This window comes from Acinonyx jubatus, chromosome E3 (assembly GCF_027475565.1).
Source record: "Acinonyx jubatus isolate Ajub_Pintada_27869175 chromosome E3, VMU_Ajub_asm_v1.0, whole genome shotgun sequence".
NCBI classification, from domain to species: domain Eukaryota; kingdom Metazoa; phylum Chordata; class Mammalia; order Carnivora; family Felidae; genus Acinonyx; species Acinonyx jubatus.
The window spans coordinates 25608926-25627690 of NC_069398.1; the positions used below are offsets into that span (position 1 = coordinate 25608926).

General features: G+C 44.3%; 1 protein-coding gene and 1 long non-coding RNA gene across 11 annotated transcripts in view; one reads left to right on the forward strand and one right to left on the reverse strand.

Annotated features, from left to right (window-relative positions):
- Positions 1–11799, reverse strand: part of GTF2I (general transcription factor IIi) — a 107284-nt gene extending 95485 nt beyond the window's left edge. For 5 of the 7 annotated variants that reach the window (XM_027041899.2, XM_027041897.2, XM_027041894.2 and 2 more), the window contains exon 1: positions 11429–11799. The gene's annotated coding sequence lies outside the window, so the exon portion shown is untranslated. The remainder of the gene's footprint in view (positions 1–11428) is intronic. The other 2 variants (XM_027041898.2, XM_027041895.2) reach the window with 1 other exon arrangement.
- Positions 11800–11820: 21 nt separating this feature from the next.
- LOC106977526 (uncharacterized) overlaps positions 11821–18765 on the forward strand; it is a 54388-nt gene continuing 47443 nt past the window's right edge. For all 4 annotated transcript variants that reach the window (XR_008294727.1, XR_008294724.1, XR_008294722.1 and 1 more), the window contains exon 1: positions 11821–13316. This is a non-coding gene — a long non-coding RNA (uncharacterized LOC106977526). The remainder of the gene's footprint in view (positions 13317–18765) is intronic.

Sequence of the window (18765 nt, forward strand, 5' to 3'; positions counted from 1 at the left end):
GGAAATTAGTATACCGTGGTGGTTAAGCGTGGGCTCTGAATCCAACTACTTAAGTTTATACTAAAACAATCCCTTAGGAGGCGCCTGGGTGGCTCAGTCGGTTAACCATCTGACTCTTGACTGGGCTCAGGTCATGATCTTGCTGTTAGTGGGATGGAGCCCCGCGTAGGGCTCTGCACTGCGGAGCCTGCTTGGGATTCTCTCTCTCTACCGTTCTCCTGCTCATGCCTGTGCGTGCTCTCTCTCAATGGATAAATAAACTTAAAAAAAAAAAAAAAAAAACCAAAACATTATCCCTTGTGGTGCCTGGCTGGGTCAGCTGGTAGAGCATACAACTCTTGATATGGGGGTTGTGAGTTCAAACGCCCATGCTGGATGTAGAGATTACTTAAAAATCTTTAAAAAACAAAAATCAAAAAACCTGTCCCTCACTATGGGTTGTTTTGGATTAGTTAGCATCCCCACAACCTCATTTTCCTCAACTTTCAAATGGGAGTCCTAATAAAGCCTGCCTACCTTGGGACACAGGATTGACTGCTCTGACAAGTGCCCTGATTCAGGTAGCGCTTAGAATAGCAAACACATAAAAAACACTTTAAAAATGTTACTAGTGACTGGTATTCTTGCCCAACTCTCTTACTGCCCCTCAAATTTTGAAACATCCCAGAGAGCTTGTTACTTTTAACATTTTTTTAAAGATTTTAAGTAATTTCCACACCCAACATGGGGCTTGATTTACAACCCCGAAATGAAGAGTTACATGCTTCACTGACTGAGCCAGCCAGGCGCCCCGAGCTTGCTACTTTTAAATTTGCAATTTGCAATTACCGGACTGGTTTAATATTAGTCCTCCTAATAAATCAAAATCTGTCCCTGTGGCATCTTCCTCCTGGAAGAGCCTTATTCTACAAAAAGGCCGTTTCAATCCACTGTGCTCCTCCAACACTCTCATCTCAGAATGAGCATCCCCAGTCTGTCCTGCGCTTTAGTCCTAACATCTTTTTACCTTTACCACACCATCCTCAAAACATTCCCATTTGTCCAGGCCATGCCCCAGAATTGGACATAACATTCTGGGTAAGATCGGTTCATCAGACTCTACACTAGGACCTACAACTCCCAGAATTTCCTTATTCCTTGCCTATTACCACGGAGAAATATTTTAATTCACATTTCTAAGAGCTTATCTCCACAGGCTTAATAGGTATTTTCCAAAGAGAAGAAAATTAGGTTAGCGCTTCATTCAAAGGTTCCATTTTACAAATATTTAATAACGGAATGTAAAATCATAATTTATATCGTTAACATATATACTTAACATATATACTTCAGCAGACAAAAGAAACAGAGCCAAAGACCCATTTTAGTTCACTTAACTTCCATTAAATGTTAGAAATTCTATGTGATGGCAAGGGCTTCGAAATAAAATTAGAAATCCCTAAGACAAACCTTTGTTCAGATTTGATTTTTAAGTCAAGGCTTTTAAGTTTGTATAGTTGGCTCTGCTTACATTTTAAAATGTAAGTGCATGGAGCCCACGACCCTGAGATCAAGACCCGAGCAGAGATCACAGAGTTTGACGCTTAACTTACTGAGCTACCCAGGTGCCCCTGAAAGGTTAGGATTTGAAATGATCTGTAACTGTGTTATACATATACTTAAAACTTGACACCCTTTTCCACCATGTTTCAAAAACATGTTGAGATACCTAACAAAAATAGCTACATTTTATTTTTTTAAAAAACCCAGGTAAGGGGTGCCCGGGTGGATCACCCCATTAAGTGCTGGACTCATGATGATGTGGTCATGGAATCGAGTCCCTTTTGGGCTCCGTGCTGCGAGTGGAGCCTACTTAAGATTCTTTCTCTCTCCCTCTACCCCTCTTCTCCACTCATTCTCTCTCTCTCTCTAAAAACATTTTAAAAAGCCAGGTAAAAGGAAGAATGGCAAAATAATAAAACGAAACTGGGGAAAGAAGGTCTGCCCAAGTGAGGGATCCCACGTTCAGTCCTCAGCCCCAGGGTAGCCAAAGCAAGGGTCTTGAAAAACAAAAAATCTTACCAGCTATTCAGGAAGATCTGTAACTTTTCTTGGTACTACAGTTTGAGAGAAATTGTTTGCAAATGTAGAAGTTATCCTTTGAAACTGATAGTCCTTTAAAAAGCAGCATCTTACTCTGCCAATACACAAACAATGTATCCCTTTGACCTTACTACCAGCTTAAAAATCATTTAGTACTGGAAAAGCTGGATCACTTGTTCTTTTTCTAACTTTGTATAAATGGGAAGAGGAAATGAAAATCAAGTAACTATGATCTAAAAAGCCCATCTTTTTTTAGTATACTGCTCACAGATGTTAGGCAACAGAGCACAGTATTTATGAACGCCAATTCTGGAATGACACCCAAGTTCTGAATTCAAGTTCTATCTACTAGAGAATGACTGACCTTGGGATTCTTTAACCCCAAACTTACTAGTCTTGAAAATGACAAGAATAGGTGTACCTACCTTACACACTTATCAGAACGTAAGTTAAGTACTTGACAGTGTTTCACACAAGCGTTCAGTAAATTAACCATTTAAAAATTTAATTTTATTAAAGTAGTTACTTGCAAAACACACATTTATGTATCTATTTACATACAAACTCTCCAAATCCAAGTCTGATAAAATGAAAATTTCCCAACTAATTGCTTTAATTACTATTAAATAAAATAACCTATTGTCTGATAGGGCAGGAAAACTAACAGAAAGTGTCAAAATAAGTCACTGCTTTTGTTCCCCCATTTATTTTTATTTACTTGTTTTTCCCAACTTCATTGAGGTATAACTGACATATAACATTGTGTAAGTTTAAGGTATAAATAAATCATCGCTCTGAAATGCTTTTAAGGCATCCATGTGTCAGCATGAAAAGTTGTTTACATCAAATGTAGTCCTCAAAAATTATGTTTTAGGGGCACCTGGATGGCTGTTGGGTGGTTAAGCGTTCGACTTTGGTCAGGTCATGATCTCATGGTTCGTGGTTTCGAGCCTCACGTCAGGCTCTGTGCTGACAGCTCAGAGCCTGGAGCCTGCTTTGGATTCTGTGTCTCTGTCTCTCTCTCTGCCCCTCCCTTGCTTGCGCTGTCTCTCAAAATTAAAAAAACAGTAAAAAAAAATTTTTTTTAAATAGGTTTTAGATTTAAGTTAAAAAAGTCACCTTACTCCAAATACCTAAAACAAAGAAACTAGACTGAATATACACACTGAACTAAAGAGTCTTTACCCTGAAGCTCTCAACAATATAATTTGCCTAGACCAGTATTTTCCAAGAAATAGATTGTCCTGCGGCTTCACAGAATAGCTTACACACCCAGAAGGCCCTCAATATGTTGGGTAAGTGAATAAATAAGTACTGTTCCAAAAGCAATAAGGGATCTCTTCTTTTCCAAAGCTTAAAATACAGCAGATGAATAGTGAATAGCTCACTCATTTTGCTAGTATAAGAAAACTGTTTTTCCTAAGATAAGGCTATAAATAAAGAAAATTATGAAATAAGTAGACTCAGAAAGTGAATATCTAGTTAAGTGACTACCGCACTGTTTCCCAACACACCCAAGAAAAATTATTCTAAAAGCTCTGCAGAAGCAAACAAGACGACAAAAATACAGAATCAGAAAATAATTTTTAACTTACTATAAAAAAAACCACTGAGCTAAGGACTATGTGTGCAAATAGAATCAAAACTCACACAGCTATTCTCAAAAGTATGAGACCCATACAATCAGACATCTTCACAGGTTCTAACCAGGGCTCGTTTTAACCAAATACCCTAAATTGGATCAAACTCTTCACTACTCCCTACTTCTACAACTATACTGAGATATTCACGCACAGTAGTTTCTTTGCCATACCATAAAAACAAAAACTTCAAAAATCCAAAAACCACTGTAAGGATTTAAAAAGGAAGTAAATCCTGACACGCCCTTCAACATGGACGAACCTTGAAGACATTATGCTAAGTGAAGAAAAACAGAAAAAGACAAATACTGTATGACTCCACCTAGATGAAGTCCCTAAAATCCTCAAAATCACCCACAGAAAGCAGAGCGGTGGGTTCACGGGGATGGGGTGAGGCGGAAAATGGGGATTATTATTTAATGGGCAGATTCAGGGGCGCCTGGGTGGCTCAGTCGGTTGAGCGTCCGACTTCAGCTCAGGTCACGATCTCGCGGTCCGTGAGTTCGAGCCCCGCGTCGGGCTCTGTGCTGACAGCTCAGAGCCTGGAGCCTGCTTCGGATTCTGTGTCTCCCTCTCTCTGACCCTCCCCCGTTCATGCTCTGTCTCTCTCTGTCTCAAAAATGAATAAACGTTAAAAAAAAAAAAAATTTAATGGGCAGATTCAGGCTAAGAAGATGAAAGCATCCTGGAGATGTGATAGTTGTAAAACGTGATTGTACTGAATGTCTCCACTGTACGTTTAAAAATGGTTAGAATGGGATGCTGGGGAGCCTGGGTGGCTCAGTCCGTTAAGCATCCAACTTCCTCAGGTCATGATCTCACGGTTCGTGAGTTCAAGCCCCCCATCGGGCTCTGTGCTGACAGCTAAGAGACTGAAGCCTGTTTGAGATGGTCTGCCTCTCTCTGCCCCTCCCCTGTTCATGCTCTAGTCTGTCTGTCTCTCTTTATCAAATAAAATAAAATATCAAATAAAATATCAAATAAACATTAAAAATTTTTCTTCAAAACATGGGTGCCTGGCTCCTTCACTTGGTACAGCATGTGACTCTTGATCTCAGGGTCATAAGTTCGAGTCCCACTTTGGACATGGAGCCTACTTAAAAAAGTTTGATAAAAATAAAAATGGTTAAAATGATTACTGATGTGATTTCTCTGTAGTACCTTTATTGAAAACATTATGTAGCTACCATAATAAATAATACACTACAAATAAATAAGCAATATAGGGCATGTGGGTGGCTCGGTGGGTTAAGCATCCCACTCTTGATTTCAGCTCAGGTCATGATCTCATGGTCCCTGAGCTAGAGCCCCATGGCGCACTCTGCGCTGGCAGCACAGAACCTGCTTGGGATTCTCTCTCCCTCTCTCGCTCTCTGCCCCTCCCCCACTTGCTCTCTCTCATGCTCTCTCTAAAATAAACTTAAATAAAACAGGGACAATAAAAATAAATAAGGAATATAAATGAAAAAACGGTCAAGTTCTGTGGTGTATGTATATTTCACAACTCTTTTTTAAGATCACTGTAAGGAACCACTTGAAAGAAAGAGGTGCTCATGTTAGAAATGGTAGTCCCAAACTTATTCTTTACAAAGGGAGCAAATGCATTTTACATAAACGCATTTATTCGATACTATTGGGAGATCTGTTCAGATCCATCCTTCTCCAAAAAAAAAGCATCGACAAGAAAAACAATGACCCAGCAATACCACTCTTAAGTATTTATACACAAAAGATTTGAAAACAGGAGTCAAAATGTACTGGGGAACCAATGTCCATAGTTGCATATTCATAACAGCCAAAAGTTAGAAACAATCTAAATGTCCATCAACAGACAAATGTATACATAAAATGTAGTGTATTATATAATGAAACATTATTCAGCCATAAAAAATAAAGATCTGACACCTGCTACAACACAGATGAACCTTGAAAACACTTTGCTACATGAAATAAACCAGATACAAAATGACAAATGATCTATGATTCCACTTACAAGAGATATGTAAAACAGGCAAGGGGCACCTGACTGACTGGCTCAGTCAGTAGAGCAAGACTCTTAACTAGGGGTCGAGAGTTCAAGCCCCACGCTGGGCATAGAGCCTACTTAGAAGTGAACAAGTAAAAGAATAAAATAGGCAAATTCAGACACAAAAAGTATATTTGAGGTTCCCAGAGACTGGGAGAGAGGACAAATGGTGAGTTATTACTTAATGGGTACAGAGTTTCTATTTGGGGTGACAAGCAAAATGTTAGAGATAGTGGTGATGACGGTACAACATTGTGAATCTAATTAATGCCAAAGAATAAAAAATGTTTAAAAAAAAAAAGAAAGAAAAAGCAGGAGGAAGAAGTGAAGCTAACGGATTTCCTTGTAACTGTTCAGACAATTTTCAAATGAATTCCAGAACTAGGGTTAATTTCTATTTCCTTACTTACAAAGCGGGCACAGGGAGATCGAGCCCCGAGTTGGGCTCTGCACTGATAGCTAGAAGCCTGCTCGCGTTTCTCTTCCCTTCTCCCTGCCCCTCCCCCACTCACTCTTGCTCTCAAAATAAATAACCATTAAAAGTAATAATAATAATAATAAGCAAAGTGGGCATAATACATGCTGTCATCCTTCTCTGTCAAATTATCAACGAAATAATTTAAGTGTCTGGGGCCTGGACACAAATAGGATAGCTAAGCTTTTCTTACCTCCTTTAACTGCCCTGTAAAGGCAAGAAATTACAAATACCTTTCAGTTCCTTTACTAGTTTTCTATCTCAAATACATCAACATCACCAGCAGGAAAAGAAGGCACTACCTCTAAAACTTGTAAGGGCTAAAGACAGTAAATGGGTGCAGTGAACTTACATGTTAAGTAAGCAATTCCAGAAGGTTATTTTTCAATTCAAATTCAGTATTCACAGGGTAGACATGTTTAGTCTCCATAATACAAATTTACAGATTCTGGGCTCATTTTAACTAGATACCCTAAATAAGACCAAACTCTTCAATACTCTCTGCTTGTAGAATTATACTGTAATATAATCATACAGTACTTTAAGGGGGAAAAAAAAACACACACAATTTCCTTTGCCATCCCACAAAAACAAAACAACAGTCCCAGGGGAAAATCCCAAGAAGTCCCTGCCTTTCCAGAGTTTCTATTCTCCAATTTGGGAAGATAAATCTTGTAGTCAGTATTACTGGGACAATTTTTATTTTCTTTTTAAAAAATTTTTTAATGTTTATTTATATGAGAGGGAGGCAGAACGTGAGCAGGAGAGGGTCAGAGAGAGAGGGAGACACAGAATCCAAAGGAGGCTCCAGGCTCTGAACTGTCAGCACAGAGCCCAATGTGGGGCTCAAACTCAGGGACCGTGAGATCACGACCTGAGCAGAAGTTGGACGCTTAACCGATTGAGCCACCCAGGTGCCCCTTTATTTCCTTAGAAAATTCCATTTCTCTTGGGGTGCCTGGGTGGCTCAGTCAGTTAAGCATCCAACTCTTGATTTTGGCTCAGGTCACGATCTCACAACTGGTGGGATCGAGTCTGGCCTAGAGTGAGCTCTTGGAGCCTGCTGGGGATTCTCTCCCTCTCTCTGTCCCTACCCTGCTGGTTTGTTTGCACGTGTTCTCTCGCACTCTCTCTCAAAATAGAAAATAAACTTAAAAAACTTTTCAATTTCTCAAAATTATCAAACATGGTGCTTTTATTGCTAATATTTACTGAATGCTTACTGTTGGCCAGATACAACGCCAAGCAGTTTTACCTCCCTCAATCTTCCCAACAATCTACAAGAGAAACAGGTTCTATCATTATCTTTCCTATTTCTTAAAAGAGGGAAACTGAAGCACGGAAATGTGAAGTGCATTGCTCAAGGTAATAATCAGAAGTAGCACAAGCCAGGAGTTGAATCCAGGCAGTCTGATTTCGGAACCTGTGCCTATAGCCACACTGAGCCATCATCCTTCATCTCTTGCAATTTATAAATGCATTTTGTTCCTCAAGTTACATTGTAAACAGACTAATTCTTTAAAAATCCTCTACAGTTTTCAACCAAGTTACAACCAAGGTGCAATGAGTCAATTCTCCCATCAACTGGAAATGCCTGACTATCTAGAACTTGCTCTCACTTTCCCACTAGGCCAAAGTGGAAAAAAGGCAGTGCCAGCAAGAGAAAGTAAGTGCCAGCAAGAAAAGAGAAACAAGCCAGGGGCAGGAAGGCAAGGACTGTGGAAACAAAGAGAAAGAAAGAAAACAAAAACAGGAAAACTGCAGTGGGAGAGTCCCAGCAAACCACAGACAAGAGAGAAGAAAATAGTACCGGGCAAACAGAAAGAATGGAAACCTGAGTGTCAAGACACTACCTTGAGCACTCATGAGGATTTGGCCGCATCATTTTTCCAGTGTACATGTGACTTCTTAACTGTATTCCCCAGACAGGTCCCTCGGGCCACATACTGGTTAAGTGAATACACTGCACGTTACTTTAACAGCATTGATTACAAGGAATCTCAACTCTACAATTGTAACCAACTGATTGATTGCATTTCCCATTTTCTTCCAGTTAGTAACAATGAATAAGCTTAACCGCAATGAAAGTACACAACTTTTAAAGACAAGTGCTACCGGTGATCAGGAGACTGCTAGTGATAAAATTCTTGGCCATTCTCTTTAGGGTAAATTGTCCTCTAATGTATTTCTCAAAAGTGAAACGCCGTTCTCGGAATAGTACTTCTCAAACAACTCTTCACAAAATACTTTCCCGTAGACATACCTAAAAATCACTCGATCAGCATCTGTTTCAGCTAGTGGTTAAAACAACTTCATGCTAATGATACCACAGCAGCTATGAGAACTGCAGTATCTACACTCATGTTTTCAAAGAAGAATGAAACCACCGTAGAACTGAATTGGGTGTGGAATGCAACGCACAAGCTAGTCAGCAATAATAACAGGAAAGGTTAAGTGTTTAGTGATTTGTCAGTGTTTTATTTACAGCTCTCTAATAACAACCTGGATAAGGGCCATGGTCTTTTCTATTTTGTTTTGGAACACACGAGCAATCTATGGATCATCAAAAATGACAGAACATAACTGTAAACCAATCCCATTCCTTCTACCTAACTTGAGTTACTTTCTTCCAAAAGGAAATCCATTACAATAAAGGAAAAAATCTTCCTTTCAAGACTTGTGCTCCAAGAAAACACCAGAAACCTACATTTTAAGGACAGTCTTTGCAGTCATTATCAAAAGGGAACCAAATTGGCATGCCAGGCTGCTCAGTCAGTGGAGCAAGTGACTCTTGATCTCGAGGTCCTCAGTTCAAGCCCCAGGTTGGGCATGGAGCTTACAAAAAAAAAAAAAAAAAAAGTAAACCAAATCACTGGAGGTACCCGGGGCTTGGAAGGAGTGGGGTGGGGGGAGATTCTGGGCTACAGGTGCTCAGCACCTCCCCCATCTAAATGTCAAGTTCAGGCCTATCACACTCCTTTCTGGCTCCCAGACTTTAGACTCTGTGGTGGAGATGGGATGCCTCAGCCATCTCTGGGAGAAGATAATAAATGCCAGTGCCATAAATAAATTGATAAATGACTGAGTGGGGGAAAAAAAAAAGCTAAGATTATTTAGTCTTCTAATTTTATCCTATACTTAAATCCATGGCTCCTTTTAAAACCAGAGACTCATTAAACTTTTAATTTCGTAATCACAGCTAACAAAAATTCTCAACTCTCAATCAGCTTTCCAAGCAATCGACAGTAAGCAGTCTGAATTATTTTTGGTTAAGACGCAGTTTTAAAGTAATGAAAAGCTTTAATGAGAATCTAGAATCCATTTCCCACACTTACAACTTAATTTTGCACCGCGCTGAATGGCTCTCAAAGTGCCGCGGTGGGGCGGCCTGGGAACGGGTTAGAAAGGCGAACGCCCGGGCCCCACCCCAGACCTGCAGAATCGGAATGTCTGGGGTGCGGCCGGGCAAAGTGTTTTAACAAGCCCTCCAGGGGTTGCTGATGCTCCAGACTTTGAAAGCCACTGGCTTAGGGGTTACGAGTCATACTGCCTAGGTTCAAATCTTGGAGTCAAGGTTGACTTGCTGAGTAATCAAGAGTAAACTACTCCGCTTCTCCAGACTTGTTCCTCATCTACACAGGGGAATTACGGGGCTGTTTTGAAGATTAAATAAGAAAATACGCGTTAAGCGTTTAAGAGCGATGCCGGGCACTTAAGAAACATTCAAATGTTAGCAATTCTTACTACTGTATACAAGGCTCTTGGGCGGGGAGTACACTTCGAGGGAGACAAAGGCGGAAAGAGCTTAATCCCTAGCCCTCCTACCTACCTACCGACTAGTACACAAGACAACCAAACACACTCCTTGGGTAAATAAAATAAAGATGCCCTCCTAGGGGCAAACAAGTTGATTGGGACCCCGTACGAACAAATTCTGACCGAACAACGCAAGAGACGGATTTAAGTGATGTCTATAAGCAAGAAGGGAGAGCCTGAAGGGAAGAAAAAGTCCTTCCGGCCGAAAAGTGTGAGCCAAGGTCCAAACAAGTAGGCAAAAGGAAAGAAGCGCCAGGCAGAACTCGGGCTGAAGAACTGACAAAACACACAGTCGCAGGAGTAAATGTCACAGTCGTAGGCCTTAGTCTCGGGAGAAGGCTCGGCCTCCTCGGGGCCCTCTAATGCACCCACATTTGCAAACTAACTTTCCCCTTTTGTTTCCTGAACACCCAAAGACTACTTTTCTGCAAGGCCTATCAAGCCATTGTCTGCGAGAGGTGAGAAGTCTGCACGGAGCCACCCCATCAGCAGGAGCGAGTACTGCTCCAACAGTGTAAGTAGACCTCTGAACATTCTCAGCCGCAAAAAACAAAACAAAACAAAACCCAACTTGCTTTATCAAAGGGCAAAACTTGGATAAAAGTGGAAGGAGGGAGAGTGAAGGGAAAGAGGACAGTTTTTTATCTTCTTCCCTCCCCGAAACCCCGTCTGGGTGCTGGCGGGATCCAGACGGCTTATTTTCATGGCCTGAAGGGCTGAGGTTTTCCTTCCGGTCATTGTGTTTATTTCCCCCAAAGAACCGGGCCCGCGGGGCCGGCGCGCCGGCCGGGCCCGGGACAAAGCCCACTCCGGGCTCCACCTGGGCGCGGGCAGGGGCGGGGAGGGGCAGGGGCGGGGAGGGGCGGCGCTCCCGGGCCCGCCGGCCCGCCGGCCGCAGTTACCAGGCAGCGCGGCGGCGCCGCCCCGGCCGCCCGCCGGCCAATCCGGCGCGTCTGCTGCCCGGGCGCACGAGCCCCGGAGACACCAGGCCGAGCGCGACCCCACGGCTCGGGCCTGGCACCGCGCGCGCACCCGCACCGCCCGAGATGGCCAATCAGCGGCCGGGCATGCGCAGCCCGCAGGCTCGCTCGCGCGCGGGCCTCACGCGTGAGGCCCCCCCACGCAGCGCCAGCGCGCGCGCCCCTCCCCCACGCGCACCCAGGCGCGCGCGTGCAACTGTCGTCCCCCGCGACCGCGTCTGCTCCTGCCCCACCCCCACGCCGGCTGGCCGGGTGGTGGGGGGGGGGGTGGTCGGGTACCCCCACACTGCCGCCGACGACCCCCAGACCCCAGTGTGTGCAGGCCCCGGAGGGGGCGCGTCTCAAATAAAGGCCCTACTCGCGATGGCAACCGGGGCGGGGGACGGGGGATGAGGCGACAGGGACTCACCCGAGTGCAGCCGCCTCCAGGCAGCGCCGGGGCCGGGGGAGCAGAAGGGAAGCGAGTGTGGGCCGCGCGAGAGCTGCAGCCGCGGCGGAGCAGCTTCAGGCTGAGGCGAGTTGGCGAGCGGGCAGGAGGTGAGAGGGCGAGGGGCCCGGGCGTCTCGGCCGAGCTCCTGTCACCGCCGCATGGCCGCCCCGGCAGGGCCTCGCTCAGCACCTAGATCCGATCACAGGGGACCGAGGGAGAGGCCGGGGTAACCGCGGCAGGCGGGCGGCCTCAGCTAGAGAGCGCGTGCGGGGAAGCGGGGGGGCGATCGGTGGCCCCTTTTCTCTGCTCTCCGAGCTTCTCTCTCACCCTCCTCCTCCTCCTTTTTTTTTTTTTTTTTTTTTGTTCCTCGAAGGCGCGCTGCGCGTGCGCACCCGCAGCGCCGCCCAGCGGGAGTTGTAGTTTCTGATCGGTCCCCACCAACGCGACGGCGGGGGCGGTGGACTACGACTCCCAGGAAGCCTCGCGCGGGCGAGCCCCGAACCCGAGGACGCGGCGAGCGCGGCGCCCGGCCCTCTCCGGCAAGGACTGTCAATGGAGGCGCGGGTGGTGGGAGCAAGAACATGGCTGCACCTGGGGCCTGCGCGGCCGCCTGGGTGGGGGAGGGGAGCCGGGGCACGGGGGCGCAAATCTAGGCCGGGGGGTAGCCCCCGCCCCCTCACTGCCCCGATGCAGCCGGCCTCAGCCACCGTCCAGGACTCGCACCCACTCTTGCACCCCAGATTCCCTGCCGATTGCGAGGCCGGAACTCGGCAGAGGCCGGGGAGCCCCAGCCGGCCTGCCGCTCTCGGTGCTCCGCCAAGGGACTTCATCCGCGCCGCACCACCCTTCGGGACACAAAGAACTTCTGTTAGTTTTGAAAAGCCTCAAAAGCGTCCGAAAGAGACTGTTGCCCCAACTTTGGACGGGCGACGGGAGGGGACTCTCCTGTTTTTATTTACCGCCCCTCACCCCAGGCTTGCTTTCCTCACGCCCCCTCACTCAACATTTAGAAGGAAAGTTGAGGGAAAGCCACCGAGTGAGAGCAGAAAACCTGCCGTGTAGCCCGTTTTGTTCTGTCAACCGCGAAGAAAGGTTACCGAAACCTCTCCCCCCGCGACTAATTCTTTTGCTTCTCAACTTGAGCTCTCGAATTTCGAAAAGGATGAGACATTGCTGTTCACCTAAGCGAAACTCCAAAGTTTACCAAACTCGAGCCCCGAGGGCTTAGACAGTTCTGTAAAGCACAAGATCGAGTGATTTTGCGATTTTTACCCCCCAGCGGAGATGGGGGGGACCACGCCGGCCATCCTCCCCCTCCCCCTCCTCCTCGGTAGGTGGCGACCACGGCGCTTTTTCCAGCCTTTGTCGCTGGAAAGAAAACTTTCCGAGCAGCCAGGCTTTTGATGTAGGTCCAAGACCTTCCCTTTGACTCTTCGTTCCAGATTGGCGTTCCCCATCTTTCTTGCAATAGACCGCACCCATAAGGCAGCCGAATCTACAATTTCCATGCTGGGATTCTTTAAGATAGAGGGAGACTTTAAAGATCCCTGCAGAAGCGGTCCGATTACAGATTTCCACATTTTTACGATTTCCCCTGCAACGTTTTTACAGGCATTTTGTCCCCGCCTAACCCGATTGTGACTCTTCTTTGTCGAGTCTCTCCAAAGCGTTCATTTCGTTTTCATGAAAAGTTTTCTTTTTGCACTCGTATTTCATTAACATACTGGACTATTAAATTCCGTATTCCCAGTAGCACGTAAAAGTGACATCTATGTAAGGAACAAACCAAATTTTGAGAAAGTCTGCAATTGAGCTGATGGGAGCAGTCAGCCTTCCAGGGACAAACATTCAGCCTCTGTGAGCACCGGTGAGTACGTTTCATGCGGCCGCAGTCTTAGATGGTTTCCTGAGGACACTGGATGTTGAGGACAGTGAAGGAAGGATTCACTGGGTGAAATGTCATGAAGTAGCATTTGGGAGTGTTAGAAAGTGAGTTAGTTGGTAAGGCTAAAAAAAAAAAAAGTTCATTTGGCCAAGATCATGCCTGTCACCATTAAAAACTTGTTTGGGAGATAGCCCCTCGCTTCTATGCATTGAACACTTCAGTGTGGAATTTTGAAACTGCTGCTTCATGAACAACTCCCAACTTCTTTGAGGGTGAGGCAGTTCCTAAAAACTCTTAAATCCTGGGGCGCCTGGGTGGCTCAGTCGGTTGAGTGACCGACTTCGGCTCAGGTCATGATCTCATGGTTTGTGAGTTCGATCCCCACGTCGGGCTCTGTGCTGACAGCTCGGAGCCTGGAGCCTGCTTCCGATTCTGTGTCTCTCTCTGCCCCTCCCCCACTCATGCTCTGTCTCTCTCTGTCTCAGAAATAAAAAGACATTAAAAAAAAAAGATTTAAAAAATAAATAAATACATACATACATAAAAATTCTTAAATCCTAAAACACTTTCTCAAGCTTTAGCTAGCTTTGAATTGCCTCTAGATAGAAAGCTGGCCCTTTTGGGACAACGAACAGCGTATGGAATGGTGTGTGGTTTGAAGGGTGTGTGGAGGCCAACTCTTTTTTCTTTTTTTTTTTTTCTTAATCTGCCTACTGTTGTTGGGGGCTGTACCCCTCACATTTCTGTCTTATAGTCACGGATACACTTTTATGGTCTTTCCGAAGGCCTGGCTCACCACCTTGGCGCTTACCGTTACACTTGTTCCTTTTTGTTGGCCAGTCGGTCCCTCTCCTCGGGGACAGGTGCTGTGTTCATTGTGATCGTGGTGATGAGCCACTGAATACCATCTCAGCACCTCGAGTTGTTTTTCCATAGGATCAAATTGCTGGTTTGGGGGGCTGTGCAGCAGATGGGAAAAAAAACACAAAAACCACGACTTGTGTTTAGGGGTGGAATCCTTTGTTAAGTTGCACTCAGCTCACTGTGTTCAGAATCACACTCAGCATAGCAAGATGTGCATGCTAAGCTTGATGCGCAGCTCTTGGATCGTGCTCACTTAAGACCAAAGGGCACAGAAGCCAACAGGTGGCAGAACCTTGCGTGTTATTTATTTTGGATTTTTTCAAATATTTCTCTTTTTAACGTTTAACCTGGTGTGTGCAGATGAGTATCCATATAGCATGACTCCGTCCTACTGAATACCTGAGAGACAAAAGCCAAGTCTAATGGGCCTTGGCCAGTCAAGAGATGGATCTAGACCAGCTGTGAACTCTTACACCAGGCACAAATGCATTTTCATATAGACTGGGTTTACAGCCTTGTTGACTGCTTTTTTTTTTTTTTTTTTTTTTTAGGTTTATTTATTTTGAGAGAGACAGCTTGAGTGGGGAAGGGGCAGAGAGAAAGAGGGAGAGACAGAATCCCAGGCAGGCTCCGTGCTACCTGCGTAGAGCACGATGTGGGACTTGAAGTCACAAAAGCGCGAGAGCATGACCTGAGCCAAAACCAAGAGTCGGATGCTTAACCAACAGAGTCATCAGGTGCCCCCACTACTTTTAAATAGCAAGTGGTAATGTCTGAATGTGTTCACCAGTCTTTAAAAAAAAATGATCAGGGGTGCCTGGGTGGCTCAGTTGGTTCAGGGGCCAACTTCGGCTCAGGTCATGATCTCGCAGTTCATGAGTTCAAGCCCTGCAGCAGGCTCTGTGCTGACAGCTGGAGCCTGCTTCAGCTTCTGTGTCTCCCTCTCTCTCTCTGCCCTTCCACCGCTCTCTCTCTCGCTCTCTCTCTCTCCTTCTTAAAAGTAAATAAACATTTAAAAGTAAAAAAATAATCACATTCTCCTGGGGTTTTTAATGCTTGGTATCAGAAGTCTGCCTTCTCCATTAGCATGGGACTATTTGACATGGACCCACCCTGGATAGGAAACCCTGACCACCCATGCCTACAGAACCATGCTCACGCCACTTGGTCAAGGTTACCGTTGTTGAGAGATCATGTAATGCTCTTTTTAAAGATACTCTTTTGAATCCAAACTGCATAAGTTAATCTTTCTGTGACTCTGTCATGAATTTTCGATCGTCCAAAACGGTCATTCTAAGCAAAAGTTGAAGTGCTCTTGACATACCCATTTTTCACAACACACCCAGTCTTTTGTTTGTTTGTTTGTTTGTTTGTTTGTTTAAAGATCTATTTTTAATTTTCAAGTAATATCTACACCCATCCTGGGGCTCAAACCCACAAGCCTGAGATCAAAAGTCCCGTGCTCTACCAACCGAGCCAGCCAGGCTCTCCAGTCTCTTTTTCTAATATTTTATTTTATCGTATTTTTATTGAAATACAGTGGACACAATTTACATTAGTTTCAGGAATACATCCAGGCTTTTCATTGAAACTAAACAGACATCTTTTTTCCCATAACGGCCCCGATGCAGGCCCAATATCTTCTGGGTCCAGTTTCTTGGTTTTTCTTTACAGTATGCATAAGCACTGTTTATTGAGAGAATGGGCCATAAAATATATGTCATTTGTAAGGTGCCAGTGTGATCTTTTATATCAATGTTCTCAATTAGGATTTGTACAACTCTATCCAAATCACACAGGTTGGGCCACAGTGACATCGTTAGATTTTGGAGGGTATCTCCCTGTTAGAAGATAAATCCTTCGTTATTACAAGGATACTTTTTTTTTTTTTTTTAAGTTTGTTTACTTCTGAGAGAGAGAGTGTAAGTGGGGTAGGGGGCAGAGAGAGAGGGAAAGAGAGAGTTCCAAGTAGATTGTCAGCTCAGAGCCTGATGTGGGGCTTGAACCCACTAGATCACAACCTGAGCCAAAGTCAGGTGCTTAACCAACTGAGCCACCCAGGCACCTTACAAAGATACTTTTTTTAACTGATTCTAAACCACTGTTTTTGAACAGTTTTCTGTTTGGATAATTTGAATATTTAGAATGCTAGATAAATGACCTTTTATCAGAACTCTTTCAAAAGTGGAAAACAAAAACAAAAACTAGATCCGAGCTATAATTTATTCATAACAATTAATAATGTAGATGTGATCTAAACCGCCTTCCAGCTCTTGCTGTGTCTTTTGTGCAAGCACCTGCCCTATGCAATAAACCTACTATCTGTGTAAAACTTGTTGAAATAAAGATATGGGGGGGGGGGGGTTACAGGATTTAGATGAATATGGTTTTCTATTTAACATTATGTTCACATTGCTGTAGTCATGTAACAATTTTTTACTTTTTTAAACTTTATTTATTTTGATAGAGCTTGCGTGCACAAGCAGGGGAGGGGCAGAGAGAGATGAAGAGAGAGAGCCGGATGCAGGGCTCGAACTCACTAACCGGGAGATCATGACCTAGGGCCAAAATCAAGAGTCAGACGCTTAACCGACTGAGCCACCCAGGCGCCCCATGTAACTTAATTTTTAAAATGTAAAAGCTCTGTAATATTTTCTCTGCCTTCCTCAGGGATTTGGGGGAATCAGATGATATGTAAATGAAAATACATTAGAAACTCTAAGTTGAGTCTTCTATAAATATTACATGGTATAATTTAGCATTCCGAACATTATTTTTAAATGTGAACAACATGTCCATGTTTCTTTTCTGACCGAAGAAATATATTGCTTATTGTAAAAATGCTTTATAGGCTAATATTTGAGAAAATACATTTACTGAGGCTGACTCTTATCATTGAATTAAGGTGGACCTGTTATCATATCTGACTGATGAGATGATATAACTAATGAAATAACTAGTAATGCAAGCAGCACACCCTTTCAGAATATATATCTGTCAAAACTATTGTAGAAGACTCAGAAACCTCAGTGTAAAGTTGTGTCAGGGAAGTTATTTCCAAAGGAAATGCATAACCTATAGCCTTGCTCTGATAACACCAAGAAAAGGAATCTCGTTTACATAATACTGAAAACAAATATCCCCATTCCTTCCTTCTTCTCTTTGTCCAAATTCTTGGGTCTTTATCTTTGCATTTTACAAGCCTTTCCTCTTTTTCTGGTGAAAAATGCTTTTTTTTTTTTAAAGCATATTTTATTTTATTTTTTAAATGTTCATTTATTTTGAGAAAGAGAGAGAGATAGCAGGGGAGGGGCAGAGAAAGAGGAAGAGAGAATCCAAGCAGGCTTTGTGCTGCACAGAGCCTGACTCTGGCCTTGAACTCACAAACCATGAGACCATAAGCTAAGCCAAAATCAAGAGTCAGACATTTAACCGACTGAGCCACCCAGGTGCCCCCATAACCACCTTTTTAACCCCCTTTCAAGACCTTGTGTTTATTATAATTATTAAGGTACATGCGCTTGGGGAAGTTTTCAACTAAGAATAAAGGGAATTTTTGAACAACGGATTAGAGAGGAAAAAAGAAACCAGGGAAAATGAAGCTGTTCAAGTGTGAAATTAGCCACCATGGCTGTGTCAAGTACTTCCAGTGGTCTTCCGAACAGTGGGAAGGTGTTAAGTCACCCTCTCCTTCCCCTGCACCTGGGGAGCAGGCTGTCCGGCTCTGGGTTGTACCTGGGCTCTTAGACACACTTCATTTATTACAGCAAAGTGTGCAGTTCCATCGCAAATGAACTCAGATTGGCCCTGAGATCATTGGGGAAGGTAAGGGACACATAAGCAACTGGAAAGAATCCGAGTATCTATTCCATTCTGGAAATCTTGTGAGACTGTCTCAGTTGTCCAGATAAGACCGTTCCTTTTCTTCAGTGCCACATACTGTGCTTAATTATTGCATTGCACGCTGACCTCTCCCCCCCACCTCACACACACACACACACACACACACACACAAGTAGCCCTGTGCTGAGTGCTCAGAACCTCCCCCTTTGCTCAGAAAGCTTGAAGTACTTAGCCAAGAATACATAGATGGCCAAATCTGGACTCTAAATTGGCCCGTATCCAAGCCCAAATTCTTAACTAGTACTATTGGTAGGCTACAGCCATCTCATCCAGCTAGATATGATAAGTGAATCAAATACAAGGTATACTCAGGTTCATGCCATGAGATGGTACCAGAAGGTTGGAGGTAAAGCAAGACATTTTTCATGGAGGAGGTTGCATTTGCAGTGAATGGATGGATGGACTTTTTTTTTTTTAATGTTTCTTTTATTTTGGGGGGAGAGAGAGAGAGAGAGAGAGAGAGAGCAAGCACAAGTGGAGGAGAGGCAGAGAGAAAGGGAGACACAGAATCCGAAGCAGCCTCCTGGCTCTAGGCTCTGAGCTGTCAGCACAGAGACTGATGTGAAGCTTGAACCCATGAACTGTGAGATCATGACCCAAGCCAAAGTCAGATGCTTAACCGACTGAGCCACCCAGGTGCCCCTGGATGGATCGATTTTTAAAA